A 22593-nucleotide genomic window follows, 5' to 3' on the forward strand; every position below is an offset into this window, starting at 1 on the left:
AAACTACGACCATTCTAATCATGTGTGAAGTTTTATGAAGAAGACACTCGTGGTATTCTTGGTGAAGAAAAATAATTGAGACATTACTATTCATCAAACAGTAGTATTTTTTAACATAGCTTTGATTTGTCACTTTTATCCAGAATACCACCGATGTAATTTCTTTGTGAAACTTCATACACTGGTATATCAGTTGACTATATATGTTACAAAAAATATTCAGATTTTTATTATTTTTTTTCTGAATTTACTATTCATAAGGGAAGCGTGTGGAACCATGTTCATCAAATCCACGTCCATGCTACCGCCCCTTAGGTGGTACCATGATACGAGCTTTTGGGAGCCGCTGGATCTCAGGTCCGACGACATCTGAGGAGCTATTGTATTTGCGAGCAATTTTAAGACTCGAATATTTTTTGTGCAAAATGTTCAAGAGCTCCGAGTCAACTACCCACGAACCTGTATCGCGGTATCACTTAAGGGACGGTAGCACCTGATATTTTCCCCTTAGGGCAACTCCCATGACTTCACCAAAACGAACATCGGACACGTCATCCGCGAACAGTGATAGGGGACGATCATCCAATTTAGTGCATCAAATGTTCACCATTTTTTCTATATCTATAGCACTAAAAATAATTAAACCCCATAATTATATTGTGCGAGTATTTCAGTGCAATAATAATTCAAATATAAATATTACAGTGCAAACATGAAGTTTTGCAATAAGGATAGTTTGGATTTGAATTCAATTTATTCGGGCACATTTTTAAGTTATTCCCTTGAAGCGTTCCTCGATGGCGAATATGTTGATACAATTGGATAAAATCCTCAAACATCGCCGGATTCTGCTCGAAAGTTCAACAGGATCACTCAACTTGCAGGCCATGGCGAACTCCGTCACTCTCATCCTCCTCAATTCTGTTGTGCACAATCACACAAACTGTCAACGCCTCCGATAATGTATCTGCATTTCATAATTTTATATGTCCTGAAATAATCACAGAATGGCTATGGAGCACTCAGTTACGTACCAAACGTATCTATAAAAAAATTTATAGTTAAATGATATCCATACATATAGAAGTCCAAACACGATGAAATTTTTTGACGATTTTTTCTGGACAATAAAAAACCCGGGAAGCTTTTGGGGAGGACGGGAAGACCCGCGAGGGCCCCACAAGGCAGGGGCACGCCCTAGGGGGTAGGGTGCGCCACCCTGGCTTGTGGGCCCCTCACGGCTCCATTTTTCCTTATTCCTGACCTATAAATTCCTAAATATTTAAAAATCCTCGAAGCGAGACCTGAAACAATTTTATTGCCGCCGCAAGCCTCTGTTCCGAAGCGATCCCATCTGGAGCCCTATTGTAACAACACCCCCATGCATTAAGTTGCAGTTCTTCCCTAATAAAGTTGCCCAATCATCATGATTACTATGTTAATCACCACCTTGATCCAAATTCAAATTGAAATTGAAAGTCAAAATATTATTTCTTCAAATAGTAAATCAAAAATGTTGATAATAGCCCACATAATTCCCAAGTAATAGTCATGAAGACATCAACCATGTTGGAATTCCCAAAATGCCCCAAGAAATATTTAAAGTGGACCAACAACACTTATTTAAGCCATTTAAATTCAAACTCAAATTTGGATAATTCCAAATGGCCTGAAACTTTTTGAGCAACCCTAAAATATTGTCTAGTATTTATGTGAAAGGTTTTGTATTTAACTACATTAATTTAGTAGCTAAATAAATACAAATAAATAAAAGAAATAGAAAAAGGAAAGGAAAAACAGATCAGGCCACCGTGCACTTGGAATCTATAAGCACAGTGTTGGCCCAAACCAGCCTGCCTCGGCCTTTCTCCTACCTCCCGCCAAGGAGAGGCAGAGGCCATGGTGTGGTGCATATTACTCCTTGAGCTTGCGTTTGTTTTTCCTTTGAAGAGAAAAGGGTGATGCAGCAAAGTAGAGATAAGTATTTCCCTCAGTATGAGAACCACGGTATCAATCCAGTAGGAAATAAAGCACAAGTCATCGAATACCTGCACAAATAATCAAACAACGTGTACCCAACGCGATAAAGGGGTTGTCAATCCCTCTACGATTACTTGCAAAAGTGAGATCTGATAGAGATAAATAAACGACAAAGTAAATATTTTTGGTTTATAGATCGAAAAGTAAAAGATTGCAAAATAGTATATCAGAAACTTATATGATGGAAAATAGACCCGGGGGCCATAGGTTTCACTAGAGGCTTCTCTCAAGATAGGAAATAATACGGTGGGTGAACAAATTACTGCCGAGCAATTGATAGAAAAGCGCAAAATTATGACGATATCTAAGACAATGATCATGAACATAGGCATCACGTCCGCGTCAAGTAGACTGAAGCGATTTTGCATCTACTACTATTACTCCACACATCAACCGCTATCCAGCATGCATCTAGAGTATTAAGTTCATAAAGAACAGAGTAACGCATTAAGCAAGATGACATGATGTAGAGGAATTAACTCAAGCAATATGATGAAAATTCCATCTTTTTATCCTCGATGGCAACAATACAATACGTGCCTTGTTGTCCCTACTGTCACTGGGAAAGGACACCGCAAGATTGAACCCAAAGCTAGGCACTTCTCCCATTGCAGGAAAAACCAATCTAGTTGGCCAAACCAAACCGATAGTTCGAAGATAATTACAAAGATATCAAATCATGCATAAAAGAATTCAGAGAAGATTCAAATAATATTCATAGATAAGTTGATCATAAATCCACAATTCATCGAATCTCTACAAACGCACCGCAAAAGAGTATTACATCGAATAGATCTCCAAGAACATCAAGAAGAACATGGTATTAAGAATCAAAGAGAGAGAAGAAGCCATCTAGCTACTAGCTATGGACCCGTAGGTCTGTGGTAAACTACTCACGCTTCATCGGAAGGGCAATAGGGTAGAAGCCCTCCGTGATCGAATCCCCCTCTGGCAGGGTGCCGGAAAAGGTCCCTAGATGGGATCTCACGGGTACAGAAGGTTGCGGCGGTGGAAAAATGTTTTCATGGATGCCTCTGTTGGTTTGGGGATATATGGAAATATAAGGCGCAGAAATTAGGTCAGGAAGTGCACGAGGGGCCCATAAGGGTGGGGGGGCGCCCCCCGTCCTTGTGGACGCCTCGTGGCTCCTTCGACTTCATCTCCAAGTCTCCTGGTTGTCTTCTAGTCCAAGAAAAATCATCGCGAAGGTTTTATTCCGTTTGGTATTCCTTTTCTGCGAAACTCAGAAACAGGGAAAAAACATGAACTGACACTGGGCTCTAGGTTAATTGGTTAGTCCCAAAAATAATATAAATGGCATATTAATGCATATAAAACATCCAACACAGATAATATAATAGCATGGAACAACCAAAAATTATAGATATGTTGGAGACGTATCAAGCATCCTCAAGCTTAATTCCTGCTCGTCCTCGAGTAGGTAAATGATAAAAACAGAATTTTTGATGTGGGATGCTACCTAACATATTTATCCATGTAATTCTCTTTATTGTGGCATGAATGTTCAGATCCATATGATTCAAAACAAAAGTTGAATATTGACATAAAAACAATAATACTTCAAGCATACTAACAAGGCAATTATGTCTTCTCAAAATAGCATGGCCATAGAAAGTTTATTCCTACAAAATCATATAGTCTTGCTATGCTCCATCTTCATCACACAAAATATTCAAATCATGCACAACCCCGATGACAAGCCAAGCAATTGTTTCATACTTTTGATGTTCTCAAACCTTTTCAACTTTCACGCAATACATGAGCATGAGCCATGGACATAACACTATAGGTGGAATAGAAGGTGGTTGTGGAGAAGATGAAAAAAAGGAGATAGTCTCACATCAACTAGGCGTATCAACGGGCTATGGAGATGCCCATCAATAGATATCAATGTGAGTGAGTAGGGATTGCCATGCAACGAATGCACTAGAGCTATAAGTTTATGAAAGCTTAAAAAGAAAAACTAAGTGGGTGTGCATCCAACTTGCTTGCTCATGAAGACCTAGGGCATTTTGAGGAAGCCCATCGTTCGAATATACAAGCCAAGTTCTATAATGAAAAATTCCCACTAGTATATGAAAGTGACAAAATAGGAGATTCTCTATCATGAAGATCATGGTGCTACTTTGAAGCACAAGTGTGGTAAAAGGATAATAACATTGCCCCTTCTCTTTTTTTCTTTCCTCTTTTTTTGGCCTTCTCTCTTTTTTTCCTCACCCGGGACAATGCTCTAATAATGAAGATCGTCACACTTTTATTTACTTACAACTAAAAAATTACAACTCGATACTAGCACTGGTGCGCGTCGGTCCTAAACAAACGGTTTTTAACCCCTTTCCGTGATGGCATCTGGAACCATCGCCAAGTGAGTGTGGGCGATAGGGGGTCCTTCCCACACGACCCAGAAACCGTCGGGGATATGCCCTCCTGGCACACACGTTTGGCAAAATGAGGTCGTGTGCGACCGGCGAGCGCGCAAATACGGAAATACATACAGTACAACTAAAAATACAATTATACGGTGAAATTGTTTCCTGTCGCAAGTACATCCCACACAGTCAGTCCCCGCTAAACGTTTCTGTTCGTATGTACATCCCACACAGTCGCTCCAAGGAAAACGTTTGCGCAAGGTGGCGTAATGCAAACAGTTTTGAAGAGAATGTCGTGTGTGATTGTTCATTGATCCAACACGGTTTATTCCTAGAAACTGTGTGCGTTGCCTGAGGTCATCGCCCACGGTGGTTTCTCATTAACCACTTGCAATAGGAAAACCCAATTAGCAAGCTAATTGGCCAATTATTAATAATCCATTTACTAATCTAATTGACATTCATATTAAGCACATAATATATTCCATTTCCATATTAAGGAAGCATGATTTCATAATTGAAATACATCAGAGTACAACATGATATAGCTTCAGCACTCAGCTACCCCATTACACAACTACACCAGCAACAAGTTTCACATGCAACATCTAGAACCTTTCGAAGTTAGCATCTTAGACGGTACATAGAGAGATGCATCTCATCTGGAAAACTGCTGAAGTGGAAGGCGAATATTGAGCCTTCATTCATGTTGAAGGTCTTTGCAACTTTAGGCCAGTGCCTGTGGATGATTGACCGTCCATCCTTCGACCTCTTCAGGAACACTTCAATATTGAACCGTGGGTGTTGTATGAAAACTTTCCTCGCCTCCTGACCAGAGAGGTGGTTTGAGAGGTAATCATCAATGAAGCCTGGAAACAAAGATGTGCATAAATATCTTCTCTATATTGGAAATGGGGGAAAGGAATACAAAAAGGCAAGGTATAATAGTTAGTACCATCTTGTAAACCTCAGTGCTTCCCATTGTTTCCCGACAACACATATAAGGTAGTTAGTCATTAGGTTAAGTAAGGGTTCGCATGTTATCAGTAAAATATGTTAATGATAAATAAGCACATTGCAGATTCATCAGATTAATTCAAGCCACATGGAAAACCCATTTATCCAAACCCAACAGGATTAAGAACTAGGAAATATAGCACTTGTATATGTTTCTCATGTATTAAGTGCAGCCAAATTCGATTTATTCCCCACATGGTATACAATAATAGAATGCAGCCACAACAATTGAACATCGCATTGCAGAATTGAACCAAGCAGTTAACTAAACACCACAACAAATGAACCAAACGTTAACTGAGCACCACATTGCACAATATAGCATACTCCTAATGGAAGATCAGACAGTTAACCAAACCAAGCATGCTTAACAACTTGAAAATATAGCAATTATATTTGTTTCTCATGTATTTAGTACAACCAAATTTGATTTATTCCTCACATGGTATACAATAACAGAATGCAGCACAACAATTGAACATTGCATTGCAGAATTGAACCAAGCAGTTAACTAAACACCACAACAAGTGAACCAAGCCACAACAAATGAACCAAGCAGTTAAGTAAACACCAATTGAACAATATAACATACTCCTAATAGAAGATCAGACAGTTAACCAAACCAAGCATGCTTAACAACTTGGAAATATTGCACCCTGAAGAATTGAACATCACATTTGCAGAATTGAACCAAGCAGTTAATTAAACACCACATTGCATGACATATAGAACATATACACTATAGCAGAAGATTGCATGGCGAAAGTGGATAACAAAATTCACTAGAATTTGTTAAGGAAAGGCAGTAGCTACCAAACTGAACATGGGTCCTTATAGTGAGCTAATAAGACAAGCTACTCCTCATTGTCGGAGATATCGATGATGATTGGCTCCTTGGACATGGAAGAGGGTGAGGCCTCCGCATCATTGGTGCCCTCGTTGTAGTGCTGAGTTGCCTAAGCCGCTCCGGGCACCAACCTGCTGGCTCTCGAGATGAGGTAAGCACGTGCACACTGAGAAAACACCTCGTAGTCTTCGTCGAAGGCATCGACGGTGGCCTTGAGAAAATGCCACGAACTATCACTTAAAGCAGCCAACCGCATCGTGGTGTCGGTGCGCGAGGCGTCAATGGTGGCCTCGACGGCGAGGTGCTCCTCCAAGATCTGGGGGTCGGCACGAATGGAAGCCATCACAACCTCATCCGCGCGTGCGGCCGTGATTTGCTTCTCCGCTGCCAAATGCTCCTTGAGGTCTTGGCTATACTGCGTGCACCATGGCTTAGGTCGGCGCTTATTTGGTGGAGGGGTCGGTGATTTGGGTGGAAGGTGTCGCGCTCGCGCCGGCGATCGGGGCATGTGGGCTGTGGAAGGAGGAGGAGGATGGGGGTCGGATGTGGATTACCTGCCTGGATAGGTGAGGTCGAGCATCATGAAGGAGGGTCGCCGGCGAGGAGGCGGCGGCGCTGCAAGCAACGAGTGAAGGTTTCAACTTGGAAAGGAAGGCGGAAAGGGGGGAAATGTAGCTTTTGGTAAGGGGGAGGGGGCGGAGAGGTAGATATTTCCGCGGAAGCCGAAAATTTGGACTCGCTTCAGCCAAAAAACAGGCGCGCAAAGTGTCATCAGACACGGTCCCTTATTCAGACACGGTCCGAAGATATTTTGTGCTGCATCTCACACGGTTGGTTATAATAAACTGTGTGGGATCTACTTGATTTTTGGTCTTGATTTGAATTACATAATGGGGTCACAACGGCCATGGACGGTGTTTGAATTTCTAGACCTTTTATCTGCAGTGATCATAAAAAGAATTGGAATTATTCAGGGTTCGTTTGGACATTTTTATGCATTAAGTGAGTTTTCAATGCATTTATGTGCATAATTCAAATTTGAACTACATGCACATGCTCCAGTGCATGTAAATTCGTTGAAAAATCAAATCTTTGTCCTTGGGTGCATGCTTAGGTCCCATGCAAAAAATGGGAATGAATTTCAAACACCATGGCACCGTTGATTGCCGGCAAAACAGTGAGATGTCTGGTTTTCAAATTCTAGTAAATCCAAAACTCGTCTGAAATTCATGAAACTTGGCATGTTATCATGGAGCGGCATCAACATGTCGTGGTACAAATTTTGTCCCATTTGGGGCAGGTTTGGGTATATGCTTCTCACAAACCGGAGCTTCTCACAACAAGCATGATGGTTTTCGGTAGGGAACGTCCCATCTTTGGGGACGAAACGATATCAATTGCCTCTTATTGCTTTCAAGTTTTTTTCTCATGCCAACATAGAACAACAGGAGTGTTGTGTGAATTTTTGTGATTTTTGGGGTTCGTTTGGACATTTTTATGCATTAATTGAGTTTTCAATGCATTTATGTGCATAATTCAAATTTGAACTACATGTCCATGCTCCAGTGCATATAAATTCGTTGAAAAATCAAATATTGTCCTTGGGTGCATGCTTAGGTCCCATGCAAGAAATGGGAATGAATTTCAAACACCAGGGCACCGTTGATTGCCGGCAAAACAGTGAGATGCCTAGTTTTTAAATTCTAGTAAATCCAAAACTCGTCTGAAATTCATGAAACTTGGCCTGCTATCATGGAGCGGCATCAACATGCCACGGTACAAATTTTGTCCCATTTGGGGCAGTTTTGGGTATATGCTTCTCACAAACCGGAGCTTCTCACAACAAGCATGATGGTTTTCGGTAGGGAACGTCCCACCTTTGTGGACGAAATGACGAAATGATATCCATTGCCTCTTATTGCTTTCAAGTTTTTTTTCTCGTGTCAACATAGAACAACAGGAGTGTTGTGTGATTTTTTGTGATTTTTCGGGGTTCGTTTGGACATTTTTATGCATTAACTGAGTTTTCAATGCATTTATGTGCATAGTTCAAGTTTGAATTACATGTGCATGCTCCAGTGCATATAAATTCGTTGAAAAATCAAATCTGTGTCCTTGGGTGCATGCTTAGGTCCCATGCAAGAAACGGGAATGAATTTCAAACACCAGGGCACCATTGATTGCCGGCAAAATAGTGAGATGCCAAGTTTTTAAAATCTAGTAAATCCAAAACTCCTCTGAAATTCATGAAACTTGGCATGTTATCATGGAGCAGCATCAACATGTCGTGGCACAAAATTTGTCCCATTTGGAGCAGGTTTGGGTATATGCTTCTCACAAACCGGAGCTTCTCACAACAAGCATGATGGTTTTCGGTAGGGAACGTCCCACCTTTGGGGACAAAATGATATCCATTGCCTCTTATTGCTTTCAAGTTTTTTTCTCGTGTCAACATAGAACAACAGGAGTGTTGTGTGAATTTTTGTGATTTTTCGGGGTTCGTTTGGACATTTTTATGCATTAACTGAGTTTTCAATGCATTTATGTGCATAATTCAAATTTGAACTACATGCGCATGCTCCAGTGCATATAAATTCGTTGAAAAATCAAATTTGTGTCCTTGGGTGCATGCTTAGGTCCCATGCAAGAAATGGGAATGAATTTTAAACACCAGGGTACCGTTGATTGCCGGCAAAATAGTGAGATGCCTGGTTTTGAAATTCTAGTAAATCCAAAACTCGTATGAAATTCATGAAACTTGGCATGCTATCATGGAGCGGCATCAACTTGTCATGGTACAAATTTTATCCCATTTGGGGCAGGTTTGGGTATATGCTTCTCACAAACCAGGGCTTCTCACAACAAGCATGATGGTTTTCGGTAGGGAACGTCCCACCTTTGGGGACGAAACGACGAAACGATATCCATTGCCTCTTATTGCTTTCAAGTTTTTTTTATCGTGTCAACATAGAACAAACAGGAGTGTTGTGTGAATTTTTGTGATTTTTCGGGGTTCGTTTGGACATTTTTATGCATTAACTAAGTTTTCAATGCATTTATGTGCATAATTCAAATTTGAACTGCATGCGCATGCTCCAGTGCATATAAATTTGTTGAAAAATCAAATCTGTGTCCTTGGGTGCATGCTTAGGTCCCATGCAAGAAATGGGAATGAATTTCAAACACCAGGGCACCGTTGATTGCCGGCAAAACAGCGAGATGCTTGGTTTTTAAATTCTAGTAAATCCAAAACTCGTCTGAAATTCATGAAACTTGGCATGCTATCATGGAGCGGCATCAACATGCCGTGGTACAAATTTTGTCCCATTTGGGGCAGGTTTGGGTATATGCTTCTCACAAACTGGAGCTTCTTACAACAAGCATGATGGTTTTCGGTTGGGAACGTCCCACTTTTGGGGACGAAACGATATCCATTGTCTCTTATTGCTTTCAAGTTTTTTTCTCGTGTCAACATAGAACAACAGGAGTGTTGTGTGATTTTTTGTGATTTTTTGGGGTTCGTTTGGACATTTTTTATGCATTAACTGAGTTTTCAATGCATATATGTGCATAATTCAAATCTGAACTACATGCACATGCTCCAGTGCATATAAATTCGTTGAAAAATCAAATCTGTGTCCTTGGGTGCATGCTTAGGTCCCATGCAAGAAATGGGAATGAATTTCAAACACGAGGGCATCGTTGATTGCCGGCAAAATAGTGAGATGCTTGGTTTTTAAATTCTAGTACATCCAAAACTCGTATGAAATTCATGAAACTTGGCATGCTATCATGGAGCGGCATCAACATGTCGTGGTACAAATTTTGTCCCATTTGGGGCAGGTTTGGGTATATGCTTCTCACAACAAGCATGATGGTTTTCGGTAGGGAACGTCCCACCTTTGTGGACGAAACGATATCCATTGCCTTTTATTGCTTTCAAGTTTTTTTCTCGTGTCAACATAGAACAACAGGAGTGTTGTGTGAATTTTTGTGATTTTTCGGGGTTCGTTTGGACATTTTTATGCATTAACTGAGTTTTCAATGCATATATGTGCATAATTCAAATTTAAACTACATGTGCATGCTCCAGTGCATATAAATTTATTGAAAATCAAATTTGTGTCCTTGGGTGCATGCTTAGGTCCCATGCAAGAAATGTGAATGAATTTCAAACACCAGGGCACTGTTGATTGCCGGCAAAATAGTGAGATGCCTGGTTTTTAAATTCTAGTAAATCCAAAACTCGTCTGAAATTCATGAAACTTGGAATGCTATCATGGAAGGGCACCCGACATGCTGTGGTATTTCTCGTGTCCATTTTGAGAGAAGGCACACTCGAATAATGACAACCAACAAAGGCATTTTGAAAAGAAAATAGCTGCCACTTTAATATCTCAAACGTTTGTATAATTCAAACCGTGTGCGTTCGTTTAACCATTCATGTGACGCCACGTGTCTTGGTTTTAATGGCTATAGGAGGTGTCATGTGGACAGATGCTTGACTGAACGAGAGGCGTGCGACCGCAATCCGGTGTGCAGGCTCACCGGGAAGTGTACAAGCTGTTCAACGCAGGATCTGTGCATCTCTTCAACGCAAACGGTTTAGATTACGGTATGCAAATTAAAGCCAGACTTCGCCGCTAAGCCAAGAGACACTGCGATTTGTCAAAATATGCAGCTAAAAATCAATATCACCATCTATTTTTTGCAGCTAAAATTCAGTAATTAAGCATATATTTTATTCATACTAGAGATTAAGCAGTCGTTCTCACCGAGAAGCGAGACAGCCTTGGACCGCCGCCTGCCTCGCTCCCACCGGTCTATATTAATGGCACCGCCGAGCGGCCGCACCCCCCATCCTCACCACACACACAATTCCTCTCTCTTCGCCCGCATCCTCGACGCCGCTCTGAGTCCTTAAAGCCGTCAGTGTATGAGGATGCCGCCGAAGCGCCCCATCGGAGTGGCGACGCTGGGGCTGCTGAAGCACCGGAGCATCTCATGAATATGGAGACAGAGGTTCTCATTCCCGCTGACGAGGTGGAGAACAAGGCTGCCAACAAGGGAAGGCGGGTCGAGAAAGAACCGCAAGCGACTCTAGCAGGCCTAGACTTCATCAACAACCTCCTCGATGATATGTTGATAGTCATCATATCCCTCCTCCCAATCAGAAATCGGGCGAGGACAACCGCCGTTTCCCGGCGGTGGCGCACCCTATGGCTCCGCACCCCTATCGACCTCCTCCACGCCCACAAGCTCTGCCATGGCTATCGCCAAAGCTTGGATGCGTTCTCCTAGATCCTCGGCAGTCACCATGGCCCAATCAAAGGCCTTATCGCAGGCAAGTTCCGTTCCAATGGCAAGGAGTGAGCCAAGCTTGAAGAGTAGTTCCGATCCCGCGCCATAGATCAGCTCGAGAAACTAAGTTATAATGATGGGCATATGAGCTTGCTGCCAACGTCCGCGCTCCGCTTCGTGCCCATGCCGCGCCTCGCCAAGTTCATGAACTGACATTCCCCCTTAATGACGCGCCTGCTCTTTTTCTACCACGATTGAAGCACCTCGAGCTCGTCGTCGTCCGCATCCCAAAGTATGACATGGAGCGCCTGCTCCGCGGCTGTACTACACTCGAGTTCCTTCGTCTTCAGGCGATGAATTGGTCGAGTACCTTGCACATCACCTCCAGGACTCTCTGCACTATTTATGTGTGTTGCTGACGCTGCAAAGAGAGACCACAATATGGTCATCCAGGACACACCTTCACTTGAGAGATTACTTGTAGTTGATCAACAAGGTCCAACAAGAATCAATGTCATTTCTGCATCGAAATTGAAAGTGGTGGGCTACTCGTCTGTCAAATACTACAACTTTCAAGTACAATAGTCGCCTTATATACCTCTCCTTCTTGATATCAACGTTATAACTAGTTTTGAAGATGTATGTTCGTCTGTCATCCAACGAAGCTTCACTCAGACTCTGGGCACAGTTAAGGTCTTGGCACTAGAATCTGTCGTCCCCAACCTGGACCAAGTTTTCAGTTGCCTGAGATGCTTTCCGTGCCTGAAGAAGCTGTATATCGAGGTGATGTTCCTTTCCAGCTAAATGTTAACCATAAGGGAGTTCAATTTTTTGCATCTTTTCCCAAGTTTACAATGACTATGTACTACGATTTCTAAAGGAATTTTGGAGGATTTTAGGACATACACCCCCACCCCATATTGGTTGCTTCATTCATATGGTTAAAATCGTCCATAAGCATTTCTCCTTTGGATTCATCTGTACTAGTTTTCTTAGGGAATTTTTCATCCAATCCAACCTCTTGTGAAGAAGGCTACATGTTTCTAGATTGTAATCAAATTAATGCCCATGTTAATCATGACAGATCGAAGATGGCAGGTTGGTGCATTTGACAAATCCTGCAAACCAAATGGGCGTGTAACACTGTTCAAAACTGCATGTAGGCACTAACACGTTCTCTTCTTTTGCAATGCATATTAGGCCCGGTGGAAGATGTTGATAATGACAATCACATCGAATGCCTGGATCTGCATCTCTCAAATATTACTTTGAACTCCTACCGAGGGACCCCACCGGAGATTACACCCGCCATGTTCTTTCTTTCCAAAGCAAAGGTGCAGAGGGTACTGAGGTTGAACACGCATTGTAACACCCCGGATGTAACTTTCCCAATTTGTACTCCAACTCTTGCCGTTTCCGGCGTTAAGTTAATTTATTTCCTTGGGTTCGGGTTTTTGTCTCCGTGTGTTGTTATCGTTGTCATGCATCTCATATCATGTCATCATGTGCATTGCATTTGCATACGTGTTCGTCTCATGCCTTCGAGCATTTTTCCCCGTTGTCCGTTTTGCATTCCGGCGCTTCGTTTTCCTCCGGTGGCCATTTCTACCTTTCTTTCGTGTGTGGGGATTAAACATTTCCGGATTGGACCGAGACTTGCCAAGCGGCCTTGGTTTACTACCGGTAGACCGCCTGTCAAGTTTCGTATCATTTGGACTTTGTTTGATACTCCAACGGTTAACCGAGGGACCGAAAAGGCCTCGTGTGTGTTGCAGCCCAACACCCCTCCAATTTGGCCCAAAACCCACCTAACTCTGCTCCATCATCTAGATCGTTCGATCATGATCGCGTGGCCGAAAACCGCACCTCATTTGGACTCTCCTAGCTCCCTCTATGCCTATTTAATAGACCCCTCTCGAAAAATCCGGATCCTCCCCCGTCCAAACCCTAAAAATCCACCGCGCCGCACCGGACTTTGTCCGCCCCGCGCCGGACAAATCCCGCCGCCGCCGCTAGCCACTCCTCGCTCAACACGTGGCGCGCCGCCACCCGCTCCCGCGCCGGCCCGCTCGGCCCGGGGAGAGCCCCCGCGGCCCAGCCGCCCGCGCCGCCTCCTTGCGCTCGCCGCCGCCTCCCTCGACTCCGGCGGCCGGTGCTGCCGCACGCCATCGCCGCCCGGCGTCGCACCTCCTCTCGCCATCCCCGCCGCCTTCTTCCCACGGTCCGGCCACCGCCGCCACCACAAGCCGCCGCCCGAGCTCGCCGGCCAGTCGCCGCCCGCGGCCGCCCCGGCCTCCATGCTCGCCGCCGCCGCCTCCTCTCCGGCCGGCCTCCTCTCCCTCGTCGCCGACCAGTCCTCCGGCGAGCCCCGCGCCCTCCTCCGGCGAAACTCCGGCCGGCCGACCTCGTTTTGCGCCAGATCCGGATCGGGTGAATAGTAAACCCTAGATCCGCGGGTGTTTTTTTCCTAAGTCCCGAAATTCTTAGATCCAAGTGCTCCTGTTCATGGCTTTGTAACTTTGCATCCGTAGCTCCGATTCATGCATATAACATATCAAAATGTTCATCTCAGAGAGTACATCATTTCATTCCATTGCATAATTTTCATTTGAGTTCATCTTGATGCTCGAAATACCGTTAGAAGGGGGCTACTTGAGATAATTGTCAGATCTGCTACTCCGTTTAGATTTTTGTCATTTTTGCCATGATTAATGTGTGCATGTTATGCCCTGATGCTCTACATGTGTTTTGTTAAGGGTTTTGTCATCTTTCCATAGGTGCAACCCATGTATTTTTGTGATGTGTGTGGTGACTAGTGCAAGCTTGCAAAGTGGTGCACTTAGTAATTCTGTTTTCAGGGACTTAGCAATTCCACTAAGTCCTTGATCTGTTTATCTCATGTTGCCATATGTTCATGTTGTTTCCTAGTGATCCGTGCCTCTTTTGAGGATGATCAGTAAGGATGTTTTGTTAATATTGTAGTGCTCTATCCATCCATGTATTTGTTTGCAATTATGGAGCACCCTAGCTTGAGTCAATCGAGCTCTACTTTTGCTACTTTGTGAATCTGGGCAGTTTGTCAACTTGTTTGCAATTTTGCCGATGATGTTGTAGTTGATCCGTGCATGCTATGCTATTGTTCTTGCCATGTATAGCTTGTATTTTGTGCCTTCTTGATGGATGTATGCATGTCTTGCCATGACTTGCTCCGTAGTGAGTGCATCGAGCTCGTAAACATGCCTACTTGAGTTATATTTCAGCATGTACCAGTTTTCACTAAGTATGAAAACTGATTATGTTTTTGCTATGTTCACATGCTTGCAATTGTATTTTATGATCCCTTTTGACTCAAGGTCACTAAGGGACTTTTGTTAAGCTCTTTGAGTAGCTCCATGCCATGCTTTACTTTGCCATGTTCAGGTCCTGTAGCATGTAGTTTTGTTGCTCCGAAGAGGGCTACCTGATCTGAAATTCCAGACAAGTGATAATTTCACTAAGTCTGAGATCTGTTTGCCATATGCATTTTTGCCATGCTTGTTTGAACCTGTTAAGGGATGAATTTGGCCGTAGCTCAGTGCTAGACTTTTGTTAAGCATCTTGTATGCATCCCTGCCATGTATTTTGTTGTCATGTTTGGGTGCTGCATCATGTTCATTTCATTGCATTTAGATGCCTACTTGCTGTAAATCGCAGACCGGTGTCATTTTTGAATCGCTTGCCATTTCCAAACCGTAACTCCGATTCCGGCATTTTTTATATTGTTTTCAAGCGATTTCATCTCATCTTTCCAGTGGCACACTTGGATTTCCAAGTTGATGCCAGGTTCATGCATTTCCTATCATATCTTGCATTTTGCATCCCGCATCGCATCCCGCATAGCATATCATCTTTGCATTGCGTTGTTTGAGTTTGCACGTGGTTGATTGTGTCCTTGTTGCTTGTTTGTCTTGTTTGGGTAGAGACAGGAGACGAGTTCGCTAACGAGGAGCCCGTTGAGTTTGCTTTCGAGGATCCAGTCAACTCTGACAACTATGCAGGCAAGATGATCATACCCTCGAAATCACTACTATCTTTGCTATGCTAGTTCGCTCGCTCTTTTGCTATGCCAATGCTACGATGCCTACCACTTGCTTTCAAGCCTCCCAAATTGCCATGTCAAACCTCTAACCCACCATGTTCCTAGCAAACCGTTGATTGGCTATGTTACCGCTTTGCTCAGCCCCTCTTATAGCGTTGCTAGTTGCAGGTGAAGATTGGAGGCCGTTCCTTGTTGGAACATTTATTTACTTGTTGGGATATCATTATATTATCTTGTTATCTTAATGCATCTACATACTTGGTAAAGGGTGGAAGGCTCGGCCTCTCGCCTAGTGTTTTGTTCCACTCTTGCCGTCCTAGTTTCCGTCATATCGGTGTTATGTTCCCGGATTTTGCGTTCCTTACGCGGTTGGGTTATAATGGGAACCCCTTGATAGTTCGCCTTGATTAAAGCTTTTCCAGCAATGCCCAACCTTGGTTTTAACATTTTCCACCTAGCCTCTTTTTCCCTTGGGTTCTGCAGACTCAAGGGTCATCATTATTTTAACCCCCCCCCCCGGGCCAGTGCTCCTCTGAGTGTTGGTCCAACCTAGAGCCCCTTGCAGCGCCACCTCGGGGAAACTCGAGGGCTGGTTTTAGTTGTACGGATTGCTTATCCGATTGTGCCCTGAGAAAGAGATATGTGCAGCTCCTATTAGGATTTGTCAGCACATTCGGGCGGTGTTGCTGGTCTTGTTTTAACCTGTCGAAGTGTCTTGAATTACCGAGATACCGAGTCTGATCGGAACGTCTTGGGAGGAGGTCTATTCCTTCGTTGACCGTGAGAGCTTGTCATGGGCTAAGTTGGGACTCCCCTGCAGGGATTTGAACTTTCGAAAGCCGTGCCCGCGGTTATGGGCAGATGGGAATTTGTTAATGTCCGGTTGTAGATAACTTGAACCTTAACTTAATTAAAATGAATCAACTGAGTGTGTTACCGTGATGGCCTCTTCTCGGCGGAGTCCGGGAAGTGGGCACGGTGTTGGAGTAATGTTTGCGCAGGTTGCTCTCTAGTTTCTCGCTCACGCTTTGCCTCCTCTTCTCGCTCTCTTTTGCGAATAAGTTAGCCACCATACTTGCTAGTCGCTTGCTGCAGCTCCACATATATTTACCTTGCCTTACCTATAAGCTTAAATAGTCTTGATCGCGAGGGTGCGAGATTGCTGAGTCCCTGTGGCTCACAGATTATTATTACACCAGATGCAGGGCCTGATGATTCCGCTCCAGGAGACGCGTATGAGATCAAGTGGGAGTTCGACGTAAACTCTCAACGTTACTATGTTTCCTTTCCCGATGATCAGTAGTGGTGCCCGGTTGGGGGTGAACGGGACCGTTGTCGCATGTTGGGTTCTCTTTTATTTTGGCGCCGTAGTCGGGCCATGAGTGTTTGGATGATGTAATGTTATTTATGTACTTGATTGACGTGGCGAGTGTAAGCCAACTATTGTTATCTCCCCCTTATTATTTATATTACATGGGATGTTTTGAAGATTGCCTAACTTGCGACATATGCCTTCAATGCGATTATGTCTCTAAGTCCTGCCTCGACACGTGGGAGCTATAGTCGCATCGAGGGTGTTACAAGTTGGTAATCAGAGCCTTTCCCGACCTTAGGAGCCCCATTGCTTGATCGTTTTTAGCGGCCGAGTTGTGTCTAGAAAAATGTTTTGAGTCATTTAGGAATTATATATCGGAGAGTTTAGGAATTCTTTTTACTTCCCAGTCTCCTCATCGCTCTGGTAAGGCATCCTGACGTAGAGTTTTTGACTCTTCTCTTCTCAAATTTCACTAAAAAAAAATTTAGGATCACGCCGGTATCTTGGAATCGTTCCGATGGTTTTATGATGAGAACATTGTCTTGGTGCCTCCTGTCAGGGGTTTAGTGGAAGTGTCCCGGGGAGTTGAGCTCTGAGGTGTTGTCATCATAATTTTATCGTTGCAGTTCTGGAATACCTGAGTTTAGTACGCCGACATCGAAAATCTCTTTTATGCAGTTCGTTGGTGAGATAACCTCGACGCCACCCAGTACTGGGGCGGGAGTTCGGGAGTATCACCATAACTCGTATAACGGATGCTTTTCGAAGGTTGAGGTAGATGGTTTCTGAAGGTTTCTTGGTTATGTGTTGAAGGATGGATACAGCTAGATGTAGGATTTGCTAGTTTGGGTGAGATATTATGCTTCCCCTGTATCCCCAACACCTGATTGCATAACCGGAAAGGTTCGGGAGTTTCATAGGTGGGAATTCTAGTAGCTCTAGTTCTTCTTCCACGGATATTGGTTTGAGATGGGGATTTCTTACCGATTATTCGTTCTTGATCCGTACCTTGTTGATTTATTTCTCTACCTTAATTCTACGTGGCTTCTCAATTTATGGATATGTGACCATTTCAAGAGGAATGCATTCGTTCATTTTGTTCGGATGTGAAGACTATATGTTGCAATTTTCATTCCGTTGGATTCAGCTTCAATATTTGTCTGTCAATGTGCTAATGGTGGTCAACCTCTTCAGGATGGCTCCTCCAATGCGCACGACTCCGAATCCTGATCCGCCACCACCTCCACCTCCTCCGGAGGCATGGCAAGTGGTGATGGCCGCAACCAATGCAAACACACAGTTGATCATGCAAATTCTTCAAGAGCGCAATCAAGGCAACCAAGGGAATCAAGGCAGCAATCAGAATCACTTTGCTTCACTCAACCAGTTCCTCGCTAATGGGCCAAAGACTTTCAGCAATTGTGTTGAGGCAACTGATGCTGACGATTGGCTAGTGGATCTGTGCAAGCATTTCGAGTGCAGTAACATCAGGCCTGAGGACTTTGTCAAGTTCGCTTCCTTCCAACTCAAAGATCAAGCTGCAGAATGGTTCCAGCAGTACAAGGACTCCAGGGGTGGACGTGTTATCACTTGGGATGATTTCCGTCGAGATTTCCGAGCTCATCATATTCCTCAGAGCGTGGTTGAAAGCAAGCGTGAGGAATTCCGCAACCTGAAGCAAGGCTCTTTGTCTGTCTATGACTATAACAAGTTGTTTCAGAAGCTCGCCCGCTTTGCCAAGAAGGACGTCCCTGATGAGAAGAGCATGATATACCAGTTCAGGGGTGGTCTCAGAGAAGAAATTCAGCTAGCTCTTGTTCTCTTCGAGCCCTTGAGGTACGATGAGTTCTACAACATGGCACTGAAGCAAGAGGCTGCTCAGTTGAGATGTGATGCTTCCAAGAAGCGAGCCAGAGATGTTACTCCTTCTTCCTCTACTCAAGTGACCAAGCAGCAGAAGTTTTGGCTTCCTCCTCCTCCATTCCGTCAGCCGTATCAGCAGAAGAGCAAAGGTGGCAGTGGTTCTTCCCACCCACCCAACCCTGGCTTTCAGAACAAGACTTCGTCTCAAGCTCCAAGATCGAGTGCTCCGTATCACCGTCCGCTTTCAGAGGTCACGTGCAACAAGTGCCAACAGAAGGGTCACTATGCCAACAAGTGTTTCAACCAGAGGCGTCTTCCTCCTCCTCCTCCTGTCAGATCGGCAAGTACAGCTGTGGTCAAGCATAACCCCAAGCACGCCAAGGTCAATTTGATGAATGCAGCTTAGGCAGAGGACTCGTCAGATGTGATCATGGGTAACCTTCCTGTTAATGATATTCCTGCAAAAGTTCTTTTTGACACTAGTGCATCGCATTGTTTCATCTCGGGACCTTTTGCATCTAAGCATGATTTTGTTACTCAAGTGTTGCCGAAACCGTTGGCTATTGTCTCTCCGGCCCGTCAAATGACATCTCGAGTATGCGTTCCGGATGTTACTATCACTTTGGGTGACTATAAGTTCTTGTCCTCTCCAAATGTTCTTGGTGACTCGGATATTGATCTTATTCTCGGAATGGATTGGCTTTCTAAGCACAAGGCTCAGCTTGATTGTGCAGCCAGGCAGATTTAATTGACTCATTCGTCTGAGGATGTAATTGTCTTTGCCGCTCGGGATAATACCATCCGTCTGTTTTCTCTCAATGAGAAGGATGAATTGGATGCTATTTTGCAAATTCCAGTCGTTTGCGAATATCAAGACGTCTTTCCAGAAGAGCTTCCAGGAATGCCTCCGCACCGGCCAGTTGAATTCGTTATTGATCTTGAGCCTGGCACGGAACCTGTGTGCAAGCGTCCTTACAAGCTCGGATCTGAAGAGTTGAAGGAGCTGAAGAAGCAACTCGATATTCAAGAGAAAATGGGTCTCATCCGGCCTAGTTCTTCTCCGTGGGGTTGTGGTGTTCTTTTTGTGAAGAAGAAGGATGGAACGGACCGACTTTGTGTTGATTACCGTCCATTGAACAATAAGACCATCAAGAACAAATACCCACTTCCCAACATCAATGAGCTGTTCGAACAACTCAAAGGTGCCCAAGTATTCTCCAAGCTTGATCTCCGTATGGGTTATCATCAGATTCGAATCCGTGAGCAAGATATTCCCAAGACGGCTTTCAGGACAAGCTTTGGTTCATATGAATACACTGTCATGTGTTTTGGCCTCGTCAACGCTCCTCCGACGTTCTCTCGCATGATGAACTTCATCTTCAACGCCTACACCAATGACTTCGTTTTGGTCTATCTCGACGACATTCTGGTTTTCTCCAAGAATAAGGAAGATCATGCCAAGCATTTGCGTTTGGTTCTTGATAAGCTCAGAGAACATCAGTTCTACGCCAAGTTCTCCAAGTGTGAATTTTGGCTCGATGAGGTTCTTTATCTTGGTCATATCATCTCTGCCAAGGGCATTGCCGTGAATCCTGAGAAGGTGTCTGCAATTGTGAATTGGGAACCTCCTCAGAACGTGAAGCAACTCCGTAGCTTCCCCGGTCTCGCAAGCTATTGCCGAAGATTCGTTGAAAACTTTTCTAAGATCGCGAAGCCTCTCTCTAATCTTCTCCAGAAGCATGTCAAGTACATTTGGTCTCCGGAGTGTGATATTGCTTTCAACACTTTGAAAGAGAAATTGATCACTGCTCCAGTTCTGACTCCGCCTGATGAATCCAAGCCGTACGAGGTCTTTTGTGATGCCTCTCTCCAAGGTCTTGGCGCAGTTTTGATGCAAGAGAAGAAAGTTGTTGCTTATACCTCTCGCCAGTTGAAGCCTAATGAGAAGAACTACCCCACTCATGATCTTGAGTTGGCGGCAGTTGTGCATGCTCTTTTGACTTGGAGACATCTTCTATTGGGAAGAAAAGTGGACATTTTCACTGATCACAAGAGTCTCAAGTACATCTTCACTCAGCCTAATCTCAACCTCACCCAAACTCGATGGGTCGAAATGATTCAAGAGTATACTCCAGGCAAGGCCAATGTGATTGCTGACGCATTGAGCAGGAAAGCTTACTGCAACAGTCTGATTCTCAAGCCTTATCAACCCGAGCTTTGTGAAGCTTTCCGCAAACTTAATCTGCAAGTTGTTCCTCAAGGTTTCCTCGCCAACCTTCTAGTCTCTCCTACCTTGGAAGACCAGATTCGCCAAGCCCATCTTCTTGATGCTATGGTGAAAAAGGTGAAGATTGGGATTGCCAAGGGTCAACCCAAGTACAAGTGCTACCGCCTTGACGACAAGGATACTCTCTTCTTCAAGGATCGTATTGTTGTACCCAAAGGTGATCTTCGTAAAGTGATCATGAATGAGGATCACAATTCTCTCCTCTCCATCCACCCTGGGAGCACGAAGATGTATCAGGACCTCAAGCAAGCTTATTGGTGGACTCAAATGAAGCGCGAGATTGCTCAATTCGTGAATGAATGTGATGTCTGCAGAAGAGTGAAGGCAGAACACCAAAAGCCAGCAGGTCTCCTCCAACCTCTTGCCATTCCAGAATGGAAATTTGACCACATTGAAATGGACTTCGTGACTGGGTTTCCAAAGTCCAAGCGTGGCAATGATGCTATATTCGTTGTCATCGACAAACTCACTAAAGTGGCTCATTTTCTGCCTATCAAAGAGTCGATCACTGCAGCTCAATTGGCGGAACTCTATACCTCTCGTATTGTCTCTCTGCATGGTATTCCACAAGTGATCTCTTCAGACCGTGGCAGCATCTTTACCTCGAAGTTTTGGGATTCTTTCCAGAAGGCCATGGGCACCAACATCCGCTTCAGCACAGCTTTCCATCCTCAAACTAGCGGTCAAGTCGAGCGTGCCAACCAGATTCTTGAAGATATGCTCAGGGCTTGTGTGATCTCCTTCGGCATGAAGTGGGAGGATTGTCTTCCTTATGCTGAATTCTCCTACAACAACAGTTTTCAAGCAAGTTCGGGCAAGGCCCCATTTGAAATTCTGTATGGCAGGAAGTGCCGTACCCCTCTCAAGTGGTCCGAAACCGGTGAACGTCAACTTTTGGGTAATGACTTAATCATAGAGGCAGAGGAAATGTGCAAAGTCATTCATGATAACCTCAAAGCAGCCCAATCCCGCCAGAAGAGCTACTATGATAGTAAGCACCGTGATTTGGCTTTCGAGATCGGAGATCATGTTTACCTCCGCGTCTCTCCTATGAAAGGTACTCGTCGCTTCGGTATCAAAGGGAAGCTTGCCCCCAGATACGTGGGACCTTTCAAGATTGTCAGCAAGAGAGGAGACCTCGCCTATCAACTCGAGCTTCCTTCAAACTTTGCAAATGTTCATGACGTGTTCCATGTCTCTCAGCTTCGAAAGTGCTTCAAGACTCCTGACCGCACCATCAACTTCGAGGACATTGAGCTCCAAGAAGATCTCTCTTATCATGAGCACCCAGTTGCTATTCCTGAAGAGACTGAACGCAAGACTCGCAACAAGTCAATCAAATTTCTCAAAGCCAAGTGGTCACACCATTCCGACTGTGAAGCTACTTGGGAACGCGAGGATCACCTCCGTTCTGAGTACCCGGCGTTCTTTCAGTCCTAGATCTCGGGACGAGAT

Source organism: Triticum urartu, chromosome 3A (assembly GCF_056163025.1).
Source record: "Triticum urartu cultivar PI428250 chromosome 3A, HENAU_Tu73, whole genome shotgun sequence".
Lineage (NCBI taxonomy): Eukaryota > Viridiplantae > Streptophyta > Magnoliopsida > Poales > Poaceae > Triticum > Triticum urartu.